The following is a 17,304-nucleotide window of genomic DNA, read 5'->3' as shown; positions in this document are numbered from 1 at the left end:
TTTACAAATTAAAGTAAATAAGTAAATTAAAGTAGAATGTATTTTAAATGACACAATTATTGAATGAACTTGAAATTAATCATAATTAACATGAAATACTGTATAAAAATATAACCGTTGAATTTGAATTTTAAGGTATTACTTCTTTAAATAACAAAAATATATATGAAATCCATAAATTTGAAATTCACCATTTCAAAAACGTAATCTTAAGGTTCAAAAGCCGAAGAGAAACCTTACATAAAAGCTAGAAGTCGTAAGGTGTAGAATATTAACATATTGCGCAACTATTAGGCTGCAAATCATGCATGTACCATTAACCGTATGCATGTCACGAAACTTACTAAAAATTGCATAGACAAGACAACTGGGGCATTATTTCAAGGATGTTGCTGCCATTCTCTTATTGCAGAGCGGAGACTACGGTTTGGCACCAGATTGCAGTGTCGAAGCTCGAGGTTGGTCATTGGAGGACGTATCATGCCCGCTCTCGAGCCAGCCTTTGAGTGCTTCTGCCTCGTACGTAAACCCGTCTGCTGAGAAGACAGGGTCTCGCATGATTTCCTGTCAAGAATGATGAAGTTACACACAGAAGGCAATGATTCTGGCGTAGAATGTTGATACATATATATACATATTATGTTTACCTGCTACCAAGGAAGGAATGGAAGCATGTAATGTGTTTGGTTTTTGAGAGTCGAAAAACTAGTAAGAGTGCCTCTCAAACATAGGTACTATCCACAAGAAAGAGGTCGGTGTGGGATTTGCAACTTGGAGTGCAAATGCCAATAAACCGGAGATCCTGCTCATACATGGAAAATTTAGAGAGTAACATAAGAAATCCACCAACCTGAAATATTGGACAAATAAAGTAGGATTGAAATCGTGACAGTCTTTAGAAGCAATCCTGGACGATGAAACCCCACAAGAAACTCTCATTGGCTCAAGAACCCTCCAGACTTCAGAAGCAAGATCAAGTCGAAGTCCACGATTCACATCAGAGCAACTTATTGCAAGGTGAGCCAACTGCAGTGGCAGGCCTACATGGTCCGCGATCGTCCAAATAATTTGAGGATTGTACAAGCTTTAATCAGAAATTTTTCATATCTTTCGTATGTATCAATATATGGGGTAGATGCAGTGGCAGGCCTACATGGTCCCGAAGGGGTGCAATCGCCCACCCTGAATTTTTTTTAAAAAAAATAGTACTATATATATATATATAATATCCATTTTAAATACAAATTTAATTTTACGACCTCCGTCTGTAAATTTATTAAAAATTTATTATTATCGATTCTTATCTCGGTGTTCATGAAATTTTTCTTTCTTTCTCCAATTTTAAAATCTCTCAATAACAAAGAGTGACCACCACTTTGACCACCATCATCAGCTTTGAATAAATAGCAATAAATAAAAATTTGGAGATCACAACGAAATACTGAAGAAGGACACATCTTCACTATTATCGCGTTGCCGTTTTATGAAGTGATATATTTGCAACTTCAAGAGTTGAACAGTTGCTTTAACTAGGTGAACGTAAAATTTTTGTTATGTATGGCTTGTCTTGATCTATCAAATTCATTTTGTGCTTATGATAATGGAAAATTACTTCTGATTTCTCTCTGATGGAGCTAATGCATCTTTAGCATAACCTTGGAAAACTTATTTTTGACATGCGAAGTAGCAATCAATTCTCTGAGATTGCAGGAATTAGTATATATATATATATATATATATATGACATTTATTATACATTTTGTGTTAAGTTCTTAAATCTACTGAATTCGCTACATCTGATTGAAAATCCTGAGTACGACACTGGATAGATGAATTTCATTATATAGATGTTTAGTTTATGGTTTTAGAGTAATGCTACGTGCAATGGCGGAGTCAGGAATATGACTGCTAGAATTTTACACTCTATAATTTTTTAATATTTTAAATTGATCTACCGGGTTAATATCAAATTAATCCAAATTTTACATATAATTTTTTTAAAAAAAATTGGGTCGCCCGTGCTTTAGCCCGGATGTCATATATTGTGGCTCCGCCACTGGCTACATGCACAACTAAATTTGTAAAACAATTCTTATAACACAAAAAATTCAATACAAAATTTCATTTATCAAAATCTCATGATAAATTCAATAAAAAAAACTCTTGAGATAATAGCGAAATCTCACGATGTAATAGTAAAATTTCAAGATATAATTATCGTAAATATCGTTGTACGGTATATTGATTGTATATTTAGTATTACTCATTGTTTTATGACAATAATAATAAAACTACCCAACAACTACTTCCCCAAAATCCTAGTAAAAAAAATGCAGTTTCACCCTCTAAGGACAGAAGAATAAGTTTCGTATCCAGCCACTGCAATTGTATGCATGCTTTGTCCAAAGCCAGTAACTTGATGGTATAATGTAAGGCATGCATGGACAAAATAGACTGGCAAGATTATCAAATCATTTTCCACTTGCAGAAATATTTAAACCAACCATACTGTAACAAATTTTCTGAGAAAAATAAATAGATAGATACAGAGTCAGACTGTGTGTGAATGTTATATATTTATTTGTGTGTGAGGGGTAAATTCTCTTTATATTTGTAGTGAGAGAATAGAGAATATTATGTTATTTATTAGTCATCGGTTGCCATTAATGGCTCTGGTTCTCTTTTTTTTTTAGGGTTTGGTACTCCTCAGTTTTAAATGCACTCGCCATTCTTCTCTCTTTTTCCACACCTTCGTCTTTCTTTCTTCTTCCTTCCATTTTTTACACCCATTTTTCTCTGTGTTTTCATCAAGAAAGTGGGAAAAATATTGTGAGTTTTCTCTCCTTTAATCCATTTTTCTTTTGTTCCTTTTTTTGTTGTTTTAGGGTTTCATCACAGTTCTTGTTTCATCGAGTGGACAGAATTTTTTAGGCTAAAGGGGTGAAAATGGGATACGCATCGATTCTTTTTCTTTGGGAAAATTTTTTTTAAAAAATGGGATAAAGGGTTTTGATATTAGTCAAAATATATATGCTTTTAATACCAATTGCAGTATCGAAATTTTGTCGGGAAGATGAAAGGGAGTGGCGTGTTTGGGGGGACTCAAGAACACTCGGGAGTGTATTTCAAATAATAAAAAAATTAAATTTTGTGACCTTTTTTCTAAAAAAATGTTTTCTACCATTATAATATATATTATTCGATCCCTTTTAGCTAAATTTTTTAGTTCTTGAACCAGATTACAATCTCCGGCCTTTCTTGTAGCTTCTTCTTCCCTTTTTCTCCTTTTCTCTGAAGAAATTATATAGAGATCATATTGAAATTATCACTGCGATGTTGTCTCGGTTCACTCAGAGATATTCAAAATGATTTCGAGTTCTTGAATAAGATCCGAAGTTTGTGTTATTTGTGATCTTTTTGATTGAGCCGTGCCAATATCTCAGTGCTTTTTCAAGAAAACAACTACTTGAGGACCAAAACTCCCATAATCTTCCCATCTTGAATTTTTTGTATTCATTAAGTTTATTTTTTTCCCCATAATAATTCCAAAGAATATTTCTCAAATGCAATTTTCTATTGTACAAAATCATGAAGATGTTAAATATTGATTGAGTTATGGTCAGGTCCAGTTGGTTTTTCAAGATTAGATCATAAATTGTATCGAGCAGCAACGTTAATTATGATTATTCCAATAATTACATCGAGTTTGACAATGTAAAAAGAGTAAAAGTAAAAACAAATTAACTAAAATGTAATTTCAGAAATATTTAGTACACGATTTTGGATCTTTTTTTTTTTTTTTGTTGCTTATATTTTTGGATATTTTCTCTTTTTATAGTTTTTCATATAAATATTTTTCTTGGGTTTGAAATTCTTATGGGATAGAATTGAACCCTCTCGATAAATAAAACCTAAAGCATTTTCGTTGCAAATTAATGTGTTCAAAGATTAAATTCATAAATTTTGATATGTAAAATAATTTTCCACACAATAAATATTTATATTAAACGAGTATACATATTTTTAAATACATGTTTTTTTTTTTTGAATAGTTTTTGTTTTAATTTCCTAATAGTACACAAATAGATTTACTCAATAATTCGTTGAATTTTCGTCGGTGATCAATAAATAGTATAGTAGTATGGCAAATCCTGGTCAAATTTATTGTCCATGTTTGTTTTATTTTTTTCACAGAGAGAAAGGAATGGAGTTAGTTAAAGTGACCTTTCCGTAGCCATGCCCACTCTATTTCGACATGTGTGCAAGTCTGCAAGACATGGATCAGCAGAGCACGATCATTCCTAATTATTTTTTTTCAAAAAAATCAATTTTTTTATATAAATTTAATCTCGAATATATAAAAATATCCCCGAACTTTTAAAAAAATTAGTTTTTTTTTATATAAATTTAATCTCGAATATATAAAAATATCCCCAAACTTTCAAAATTCTCAGTCCAAAGCTACATTTACACACGATAATTCACAAAAATATATATAGAGGAAATAAAAAAAAGTATAAGATTATAATTTCAGAATTTTGGTGTTAAACCGTGCCCGAAACCTAGAAGACTTTTTTAAAATCCAGATTTTTGAGGTACAATCATTAATACTGTATCTACACGTTGTACTTTGTCAATTGTACGATTAAAAGATCGAAGCTGCACCATTACTAGCAGTCTTTACTTTTGATAAAACGACAAATTTTTTTATCATAAAATTGGTATCAAACAAATGTCAAGTATTTTATTTTAATAGATTAAGAGGAGTGCAATTATTAGGAAAGAATAATCGGGGTGCAATAATTATTTATGCTAGAAGAACAATCGACATGTGACATATCGACTATTATAGAGTTTAAAATATTTAAGTTGCATTATTATCACTCACTCTAATTTTTGGTAAATACACAAGCTTATGATCTACATAGATTAAAAGTTGTCATAATTGAGGATATTTACCGCAGTTAGCATAATCACTTGTTGAATAACCGCTTCTAAAAATTGGTAAAAACTTGTGTGAGACGGTATCACGAGTCGTATTTTGTGAGACGAATCTCTTATTTGGATCATCATGAAAAAATATTACTTTTTATGCTAAAAGTATTTCTTTTTATTGTGAATGTCGATAGAGTTGGCTCGTTTCACATATAAAAATTCGTGAGACCGTCTCACAAGAGACGTACTCCTAAAAATTTACTAGCATATAGAATTGCTCATATATAATAAACTATAAATGTGACTATTTTCAGAATAATTATAAATGTGATTTTGAAACCCTATTTTTCTACATTATTATCTCGTTAGCATGCCCGGTCAAGATCTTCTACTACACATGATGCTACATTTTCTACTACACTAATTAAACTTAACACTTGTCAATTTTTTTGCTAATTAGTTATTATTTAATAGGCATTCAAATATATTTTTTCTTCCATTTTTCAAAAATCGTCGCTAAAACATATTTTTTTGTAGTGTCATCATTTTCTTTAAATATCTATTTAGTATATTTTAAATTTTCTAAATAACACAAATATATTTGGAATTCTTATATTTAAAATTCATCAAAATATAATCTTATATGATTTGATGATACGAATGTTTTAAAGCAAGAAAATCAAAATTGTACGCAAACAAAATCCATTTTGCTAGAGCATGCTAACTAATATAACCTTGCAATTTTTATTTTTTATTTTTGGCAATTCATGTGCTCGCATAGGCTGGTAATGAGGATATATAGAGCGCACACACAACCAGAATATCATATCGATGATCGTCTAAGTACTGTTAGAACATAAACTCGATCCATCTTGAAGTTTGATCTCAAATTTAAATGCTCAAAGATCGCGATTCGACTCGCGAGCTTAAAATCATTTCACACTTTAATAATATTATATATAAACATACAAAAATATATCGTTTTTTCTTGTTTCCAATCAATGCAAAAAATATATATGTCTCGTATGCGTAGCGATAAGATCACTCTAGGAGATATATGATTTAGTAGCAAACGCTTGTTTTGATCACCCGGATGACGTACACAACGATATATAACATGATACAAGGATCGATTACAACTTTAATCTACGACACACATCATGTTTAAGATTAAATTTATATATATTTGTATGTATGTATATATGTATGATTGTATATATGTGGATGGGATATTGATATTTCAAATGCTTTATAGTAGTTGTTAAGGGGAGTAAATATTGGAAGAAGAAGAAGTGGGTGAATGATCATAAATATGAAGGAACAAGTTACACTCTCTGGTATCAAATCTCTGCACAAATTGTTTGCCGAACAGAGAAAAGGAGAGTGCGCAATTTAATTCTTTGTCATAGACAAAGATTCCCATATTAACTACTCTCCTCATTTATTGTTCCACCGGTACACTTCCAAACTACATCCAAATAATAATGATAATAATAATGTGATTCACTCGTGTGAGAAGTGATCGCCATTGTGAGGTTGCACGGATCAATAGTGACTGCTGGTATTTTTTTAGGCGAAGTAGAACATAAATGAACCAATCTCATGACACCGGACTGCAAATGATTTCAAGACGTTATAGATATGAAATTGTACAGTTGACTGATAACTTAAAAAAATTTGATATATAATATTCATATCAATAATATGCACCTTCTTTTTCAGAACTTCACTTAAAAATTTCAATGTTAATCGTGTTTGACATGTAGCAATTATGAGATTGAATGACCCTTGACATGTGATTTGTCCAAAATATTGTCTCGATTAATTTCTCACAATCATTGGATAAAAGCATAATATATTTGGGAGATGATTCGGAAAATTCTTTTGAATTGAAAATAATTTCGTATTAATTGTTTGGTATTATTTGATCAAATTTAAAATAATAATAACACATGTAACGGATGCGCATCTTTTCATAAGATAACGAAGAATTCCTTTTATGTGCAGTCATGCAGTGCGAGAGAAATCCTCGTTAATTAGTTTTATAGGTTGTGAAATGAGCTGACTTGGTTAAACGACCAACTACCCACCCCAATTCTAGATCAACATTCCCCAAAGGAAATGTTAAACAGAGACATATATATCTAATTACAACTGAGAACTAAGCACCAAAATCTAGGAATACGATAAGTAATCAAGTGCTAGGTAAAATTTAAAAAATTAGTCATACGCATTGGTTTTTAGTTGTCTAATTGTCAAAAGTCAGTCTTAGTGTTAATAATTTGATTTCTTTTTTGCATTTTTATTCCTTTGTTTTTTTTTTTTTTGTTGAAGTACTAATATGATCTTGGTTATTGTTAACATGTCACCGGATACAATGAAATAATTGGTGCCACATCTATACATGTAAAAAAAATACTAAAAATGTAAGAAGATAAATTTGTTGTCACAAGACAAAATTTCGACGATGACAAAAACAAATTCATAATGCACAATAACACCCAAAAAAAAAAAAAAAAAAGATTGATCAAGAGTTAATGTTCCCACACATATCTTGCAAAACAACTCACAGACAATGCCCCAAACACCAACAAAACCCATATTTGACATTCCATGAAATTTCTAAATACATAGAATTTCAAGGCAGAGAAAAAAAAAAGCATAATATACACAATTTCTTGAACGAGAAAACTGCAAGAGCAGGTGGGAAAATTGCAAAAGGATTCAAATGTAATCAGTATGAGGTTGGGACATTTGTGATAGAGCCATAAGATTTTGAGAATATGCATTGAACATTAAGCTCAAGTTTACAAGGATAGGGGCGAGATTAATCTGTCCTCACTTAGTGGCATATCGCAAAAAACGAGTACATATCTTTTTCATTACATTTCATCAGGGGGTGGGTACGGTACGGTATACCGTACCGAACTACGGTACCGTATACCATATCGAAAATATCGGTATGGAATTTTTTCATACCGATATCGATACCGAAATTTCGGTATACCACACACGAAAATAATTTTTTATTATTATTATTTTTTAAATTTAAGTTCGGTATACCGAATTTGGTATACCGACATTTTTTCGGTATACCGAACTTAAATTTAAAAAATAATAATAATAAAATTATTTTCGGTATTTCGGTATATAACGAAATACCCAAAAAAAAAATATTTCGTACCGAAATGTTCGGTATACCGATTTTTTCGGTAAGTTCGGTATTTTTTTCGGTGCGGTATTTCGGTGTTTTTTCTCACCGCTACATTTCATCTTACCATCAAAATGCATAAATACTTCTAAAAAGTAGAAGGAAAAGATGATGTTGCAATATTTGAAATTAGAGATAATTAATTTTTTGGTCTCTAGTTAGGGACTGAAATTAAGATCAACAGTCCCTAAATGGTTGGTGGGTCGAATAATTAAATGGATAGATTTGTGATAATTGGGTTGAAGCCCAAACGACCAAAAGAGAAGATCGCGTAAGAAATAGTAGGTTTAAAATGACACGTTTATCCGAGAGACGATTTTATTATTAAAATAATTTATTGTTATCAATACAAATAAGTATTATTAATTAGTATAAATAAAAAAATAATATTATTTAGGACACATTGGTGCTACTCTAATTACAGTCCAAAACCATAAACGAAAATGTTTATGAATTTAGTATATAAATAAATTTATCCTTTTTTATTAACTATAAACCGAATTGAAAAATATTTAATGTTATAATTTATTTTGCAAAGTTGTGAAGATGCCATATTAGATTTTTAAAATTATCAAAGGATGTATTTTAAATGACATGCATTATGTTAGTTTATTTAATTAACATAAAAAATATATGATATTATTTTAATTTAAAGTAATATTTCTATTTAATTGGACACATATTCTTGGTCTTACATTTTCATTTCCGTTGCGCTTCCAATTTTCGATTTCTTGAGTTTGATTTTACAGTTGTCATCCCTCTCACTGAAAATAATTTTCAACCCAAAGATGAAGGCCTCTTCGCTAATACAAAAATGAGTTTTCACGCCACCGACGGAGTTTCACCTATCTCGCTGAAAATCGATTTCAACCCCAAAGATGGAGGTCTTTCTGCTAAGCCAAATTGGGTTACAAGGTCATCTATGCAGGTCCACATATTTCAGTATGGTGGGACTATGAGAATTGTGAGGTTCTCTAGTCTGCAGACGCTATATCAATTGCGAACAACATCGTTGCGGGACTGACTAAGTTGAAGCTGAGTGGTCCTCTCACATTATCTGCTTATGGAGACGTGAGAAATATACCACCGGACGTTTCTGAAGCTCTACACATGACTCGTATTACCATGATCCATGTGTCACCTGGTAGATATAAGAAAGTTATATTTTGTTTAGATAGTTTGAATTTTAAGTATTTGGAGTATATGTTTTATTCTGACATTCTTAATTGAATTCATATGTTGTGTCTTGTTTATTCTTAATTAGGTCGAAATTTCACTGACATGAGAATGGTTCTAGGCATGTGTCTCTGAGTAGTTGAACACCCCTCTCACTGAAAATAATTTTCAACCCAAAGATGAAGGCCTCTTCGCTAATACAAAAATGAGTTTTCACGCCACCGACGGAGTTTCACCTATCTCGCTGAAAATCGATTTCAACCCCAAAGATGGAGGTCTTTCTGCTAAGCCAAATTGGGTTTCAAGGTCATCGATGCAGGTCCACATATTTCAGTATGGTGGGACTATGAGAATTGTGAGGTTCTCTAGTCTGCAGACGATATATCAATTGCGAACAACATCGTTGCGGGACTGACTAAGTTGAAGCTGAGTGGTCCTCTCACATTATCTGCTTATGGAGACGTGAGAAATATATCATCGGACGTTTCTGAAGCTCTACACATGACTAGTATTACCATGATCCATGTGTCACCTGGTAGGTATATGAAAGTTTATGTTTTGTTTAGATAGTTTTGAATTTTAAGTGTTTGGAGTATTTGTTTTATTCTGACATTATTAATTGAATTCATATATTGTTTTTGTTTATTCTTAATTAGGTCGAAATTTCACTGACATGAGAATGGTTCTAGGCATGTGTCTCTGAGTAGTTGAACACCCCTCTCACTGAAAATAATTTTCAACCCAAAGATGAAGGCCTCTTCGCTAATACAAAAATGAGTTTTCACGCCACCGACGGAGTTTCACCTATCTCGCTGAAAATCGATTTCAACCCCAAAGATGGAGGTCTTTCTGCTAAGCCAAATTGGGTTTCAAGGTCATCGATGCAGGTCCACATATTTCAGTATGGTGGGACTATGAGAATTGTGAGGTTCTCTAGTCTGCAGACGATATATCAATTGCGAACAACATCGTTGCGGGACTGACTAAGTTGAAGCTGAGTGGTCCTCTCACATTATCTGCTTATGGAGACGTGAGAAATATATCACCGGACGTTTCTGAAGCTCTACACATGACTAGTATTACCATGATTCATGTGTCACCTGGTAGGTATATGAAAGTTAATGTTTTGTTTAGATAGTTTTGAATTTTAAGTGTTTGGAGTATTTGTTTTATTCTGACATTATTAATTGAATTCATATATTGTTTTTGTTTATTCTTAATTAGGTCGAAATTTCACTGACATGAGAATGGTTCTAGGCATGTGTCTCTGAGTAGTTGAACACCCCTCTCACTGAAAATAATTTTCAACCCAAAGATGAAGGCCTCTTCGCTAATACAAAAATGAGTTTTCACGCCACCGACGGAGTTTCACCTATCTCGCTGAAAATCGATTTCAACCCCAAAGATGGAGGTCTTTCTGCTAAGCCAAATTGGGTTTCAAGGTCATCGATGCAGGTCCACATATTTCAGTATGGTGGGACTATGAGAATTGTGAGGTTCTCTAGTCTGCAGACGCTATATCAATTGCGAACAACATCGTTGCGGGACTGACTAAGTTGAAGCTGAGTGGTCCTCTCACATTATCTGCTTATGGAGACGTGAGAAATATACCACCGGACGTTTCTGAAGCTCTACACATGACTCGTATTACCATGATCCATGTGCCACCTGGTAGGTATAAGAAAGTTATATTTTGTTTAGATAGTGGATACCGAAGAGTTCACAAGATCAAAAAGAAACTTGAGAAGATTTCACCAACAAAATTATATTCATCTTGAAGATTCTGATTCTAACAATTAATCTGTTCAACCATTGATCTGTTGATGCTTGAGAGGTTCTATCCGTGTATTAGTCGCAATTGTAATTAGATACGGCTCTTGATTATGTATTTTACTGATTTTGAGAAACACGAAAACAACATATTATGATACATATCAAGTTGAAAAATTTCGGTAAAAATAGTCCTACTTGTTTTGACTTTTTGTGTTAAATGGTAGGCATCTGGAGTAGAATATTAATTTGAAAATTTTATAATATAATAGTTTATTTTACAAAGTTGTAGCAATAAATTAAGATCGAGAAAAAACCATTTTGATTTTTAAAATTTTCAATGGCTGTATTTTAAATGACATGCATTATGTTAGTTTATTTAATTAACACAAAAATATATGATATTATTTTAATTTAAAGTAATATTTCTATTTAATTGGACACATATTCTTGGTCTTACATTTTCATTTCCGTTGCGCTTCCAATTTTCGATTTCTTGATTTTGATTTTACAGTTGTCATCCCTCTCACTGAAAATGGCTTTCAACCCCAAAGATGAAAGCCTCTTCCTTAATCCAAAAATGGGTTTTCACGCCACCGACGGAGGTTCACCTATCACGCTGAAAATAGATTTCAACCCCAAAGATGGAGGTCTCTCTACTAAGCCAAATTGGGTTTCAAGGTCACCGATGCAGGTCCACCTATGTCAGTATGGTGGGACTATGAGAATTGTGAGGTTCTCCATTCTGCAGACGCTATATCAATTGCGAACAACATCGTTGCGGGACAGACTAGGTTGAAGCTGAGTGGTCCTCTCACATTATCTGCTTATGGAGACGTGAGAAAGATACCACCGGACGTTTCTGAAGCTCTACACATGACTAGTATTACCATAATCCATGTGTCACCTGGTAGGTATATGAAAGTTAATGTTTTGTTTAGATAGTTTTGAATTTTAAGTGTTTGAAGTATTTGTTTTATTCTGACATTATTAATTGAATTCATATGTTGTTTTTGTTTATTCTTAATTAGGTCGAAATTTCACTGACATGAGAATGGTTCTAGGCATGTGTCTATGGGCAGTTGAACACCCACCCCCGCCACATATATGCTCATATCAAGAGACAAAGATTTTTCAACTTGTTTGCACAAATTGCGGAATTTGGGGTACGATATTCTATTGGCATATTTTCAAACCAACTTCTCCTCCCATCTTATATCTGCGGCACACCATTTCTTGCCTTGGACGGACATTTGTCTAGGGTAAATGTCCGAAATTAATGGAGGATGGCCGACATCTGCTGTTAACTACTCTTCACCCACAACCACAAAAGATGACGAATCAGAAAAGTCTCAAATTTGGATCGCACGAACCTTACAAGAAGTGGATACCGAAGAGTTCACAAGATCAAAAAGAAACTTGAGAAGATTCCACCCACAAAATTATATTCATCTCGAAGATTCTGATGCTAACCATTAATCTGTTGAATCATTGATATGTTGATGCTCGAGAGGTTTTATCCGCGTATTAGTCGCAATTGTAATTAGATATGACTCTTGATTATGTATTTTACTGATTTTGAGAAACACGAAAACGACATATTATGATGCATATCAAGTTGAAAAATTTCGTCAATTGTCCTACTTGTTTTGCTTTTTTGTGTTCAATGGTAGGCATTTGGAGTAGAATATTAATTATAGGTCGAATTGAAAATTTTATAATGTTATAGTTTATTTTACAAAGTTGTAGCAATAAATTAAGATCGAGAAAAAACCATTTTGATTTTTAAAATTTTCAATGGCTGTATTTTAAATGACATGCATTATGTTAGTTTATTTAATTAACACAAAAATATATGATATTATTTTAATTTAAAGTAATATTTCTATTTAATTGGACACATATTCTTGGTCTTACATTTTCATTTCCGTTGCGCTTCCAATTTTCGATTTCTTGATTTTGATTTTACAGTTGTCATCCCTCTCACTGAAAATGGCTTTCAACCCCAAAGATGAAAGCCTCTTCCTTAATCCAAAAATGGGTTTTCACGCCACCGACGGAGGTTCACCTATCACGCTGAAAATAGATTTCAACCCCAAAGATGGAGGTCTCTCTACTAAGCCAAATTGGGTTTCAAGGTCACCGATGCAGGTCCACCTATGTCAGTATGGTGGGACTATGAGAATTGTGAGGTTCTCCATTCTGCAGACGCTATATCAATTGCGAACAACATCGTTGCGGGACAGACTAGGTTGAAGTTGAGTGGTCCTCTCACATTATCTGCTTATGGAGACGTGAGAAAGATACCACCGAACGTTTCTAAAGCTCTACACATGACTAGCAGCCTTCCAAACCAAGTGCGCCTCTCATCTTGTCTCTGCAGCATGCTATCTCTTGCATTGGACAGCGTAGGAGTGCCGACATCCGCTAGTTAACTACTCTTCACCCATAGCTACAAGTGATGACGCTCATCTGAAAAGTCTCAGATTTGGATCGCACGAACCTAGTAATATTTAAAACACATGCATTATGTTAGTTTATTTAATTAACATCAAAATATATGATATTATTTTAATAAGTAATATCATATTTAATTGGATACATATTCTTGTTCTTACATTTTCTTTTCCGTCGCGCTTCCAATTTTTGATTTCTTGATTTTGATTTTATAGTTTTCATCGCTCTCGCTGAAAATGTTTTTCAACCTCAAATATGGAGGCCTCTCCGCTACTCCAAAAATGTGTTTTCAGGCCATCGATGGAGGTTTATCTATCTCGCTGAAAATGGATTTCAACCCCAAAGATGGAGGTCTCTCAGCTGAGCCAAAATTGGGTTTCAAGGTCACCGATGCAGGTCCACCTATTTCAGTATGGTGGGACTATGGGAATTGTGAGATTCTTCGTTCTGCAGATGCTATATCAATTGCGAACAACATCGTTGCGGGACTGACGAAGTTGAGGCTGAGTGATCTTATCACATTATATGCTTATGGAGACATGGGAAAGATCTCACCAGAAGTTTCAGAAGCTCTACATAGGATTGGTATTACCATGATCCATGTGCCACCTGGTAGGTACATGAAATTTAATGTTTTGTTTAGATAATTTTGAATTTTGAAGTGTTTGGAGCATAGGTTTTATTCTGACATTATTAATTGAATTCATATGTTGTGTTTTGTTTATTCTTAATTAGGTTGAATTCCATTGACATGAGAATGGTTCTAGGCATGTGTCTATGGGCAGTTGAACATTCACCCTCGACCACGTATATGCTCATATCGGGAGACAAATATTTCTCAACTTGTTTGCACAAATCGAGGAATTAAGCTTTTGATATTCGGCTAGGGAGCCTTCCAAACCAACCGCCCTTCCCATATTGTCTCTGCAGCACACCATTTCTTGCCTTGTACGGACATTTAGCTTGGGAAAATTTTTGAATTCAATGGAGGAGTGCCGACATCTGCTGTTAACTACTCTTCAGCCACAGTCACAAAAGATGGCGCATCCGAAAAGTCTCAAATTTGGATCGCACGAGCCTACCAAAAAGTAGATACTGAAGAGTCCACAAGAAAAAAAAAGAAACTTGAGAAGATTCCACAATTACAAGAAAAATGATTTTCCGCAGCACGTTATCAACATCGTGCATTAAAAGCACGCTGCGAATATTACTTTTAACGGCGTGCACCCATATGTGCGCTGTTAATATTGTTGCACTTGACAAAAATAACGACGTACATTAAAAAACTATTCGCAGCATGCATTTGTACTGTTAATAAATTATATAAACGACAGCGTGCAGTTATATGTGAGCTGTTAATAACCTGCAATTTTCGCAACACACAATAAATGCACATCGTTAATAGTATTATTAACAGTGTTCATGTTTTTGTGTGCTGTTAATAGTAAATCATTTTTAAAAAAAAATCGTATCTAGACATTGATGGCGTACATAAATCGCACACCGTCAAAATTATTATTCACGGCATGCATATAAGCACGCTGCAAAAAATGAATTTTTAAATTAGCGACATTTTTACTTAAACTGTCGCTAAATTTAGCGACGATTTTTTAAAAACATTCGCTAATTTTAAATCAGCAACGGTTTTTTAAAAAACATGTCGCTATCAGCGACCGTCGTTATTAGCTACGGTTGAGTTAAAATCGTCGCTAATAGCGACAGTTTAATAAACTTAGCGACGGTTTAATAAAAAACTTTCGCTAATAACGATGGTTATACCAAAAACTATCGCAAAATGTCTATAAATATCAGCATTTTCGATCTATTTTCCTCCACACCACTTAACAACAATTAAATTTTTTCTCTCTTAGCATAGTCAGATTGTAAGTTTTTTTAAAAAAATTTATTAAATTATAAAAGTAATTTTTTTATGAGTATTGTTAGCATAGTGTAAGTTTTTTTAAAAAATTATTAAATTATAAAAGTATTTTTTTTAATTTAACCAAAACAATAGCGACGGATTTTTAAATCGTCGCTTGTTTGAACCGTTGCTAATTAGCGACGGTTTTTGAACCGTTGCTAATTAGCGACGTTTTTATCAAAAACCGTCGTTAGTTTTAGATGTTGCGTTTATTGTTAATGGCGTACATTGCATGCACGCCGCATATATTAATATTAACAGCATGCACATGTACGTCGCAGATAATTTTGAACTTTCAACAGCTTGTAGTTGTGCAGTATGCAATGTGCGCCGCGGAAAGAGAATTTGCGCGCTACGAAAAGTTATTTTTGTTGTAGTGCACCCACAAAATTATCTTAATTTCGAAGATTCTGCTTCTAACCATTGATCTGTTGATGCTTTCTTGAGAGGTTTTATCTGTGTATATTTGTTGCAATTGTACTTATATATAGCTCTTGATTAATTTTATATTTTACTGATTGAGAGAAACACGAAAACAACATATTATGTTACATGTCAAGTTGACAAATTTTGGTCAATTGTCCTACTTGTTCTAATTATCGTGGTTCTTGATTCTTTACTTTTAATGTCATATTTAGTCACCGACCCTTATCATAATGCATCAAAATTGGAGGTTGAGAGGCTGTGGAACCAGGGTTTGAAGATGAGTTGTGGGCTCATTTTTGTATGCTTCCTCTTCAGAAGGTTTCAATCTTTGTTACTCTTCTTTTGGAATATTTGATCGTTAGATGTAGAGCCATATGTGTCTTGGGGTTATTTTTGGTTTATCTGATCAGCTTTGGGAAAGTGGAGATGGATAAGCGAAATTATTTGTTTGGAACTGGGGCTAGTGATGTTTATAGGAGTAGTACTTTTTGTGTTCAATGGTAGGCAAAGTCATATTTGAAGGATAAATATAGAGATATACCATGTTGAACTCTCGAATCTGTGCGTCAGAGATTCAAATGTTGCAACAATGTGATATATGGCTTGATCTTAGTGGGTACAGAGATTAGAATGAGATGCAATTCATATGGATTAATTAAATAATTAAATTAAATATGTAGACAGCTACTGGCATCCGAATCCAGCATGGTTGATTGATGATAATTTTGTCAACCACTTGCAGGTAATTGATTGTAACATGAAGAAATTTATACAATTACAAGAAACTCCTCCCATTCGCGGACCTAAGGTACCTTCTCTGGTAGAGATGGACAACTACCTGGACCTTTAGGTGTTTAAAGTACCTAGAAGAATTTCTCAAAATGTCAGCATATTTTTCACTTGCAGGCTGCCAAAGTTTGTGGCCCCATGCAGGAAGTGTTTTTCCCTACCAAGTATGTATTCATGGCTTCCCTTATCTGCTCTATATTTTTCCTTGTATTACATCTATCACACAAAAATCTTCCAAAACTTTTCACTCCAAACCAATTCTGTTTGACATGCGGGATTCAAGATAACTAAAAATTACGGTAACTTTTTTGTGTTTCTCTACCAAGATTTGTAATTTTCTTGGTATTTTATTGCGATCAATGTTTTTTCCCTTGTTTGTAGTGCACCAAGCATGTGAAAACACAAGCAAGCAACTTTCGAATAGGAACGATATCATTAACCAGGTAAAAGTCTTGTTCAATTTACTGGAGCTATATTACAAAATATATTGCTAGCTGCAGAAATCTCAACTGGCTAATAGTAAATGGATATTGATGTAGGAACGGGAATGGTGAGTATTGATTGATGCGGATGAGGAGGAGCTTGATGGAGGTTTCTCCTGCTTGCTTAAAGAAAAGGG

Source organism: Primulina tabacum, chromosome 8 (genome assembly GCF_025594145.1).
Source record: "Primulina tabacum isolate GXHZ01 chromosome 8, ASM2559414v2, whole genome shotgun sequence".
Taxonomy (NCBI): Eukaryota; Viridiplantae; Streptophyta; class Magnoliopsida; order Lamiales; family Gesneriaceae; genus Primulina; species Primulina tabacum.
Note: the sequence above shows the minus strand (reverse complement) of the source record.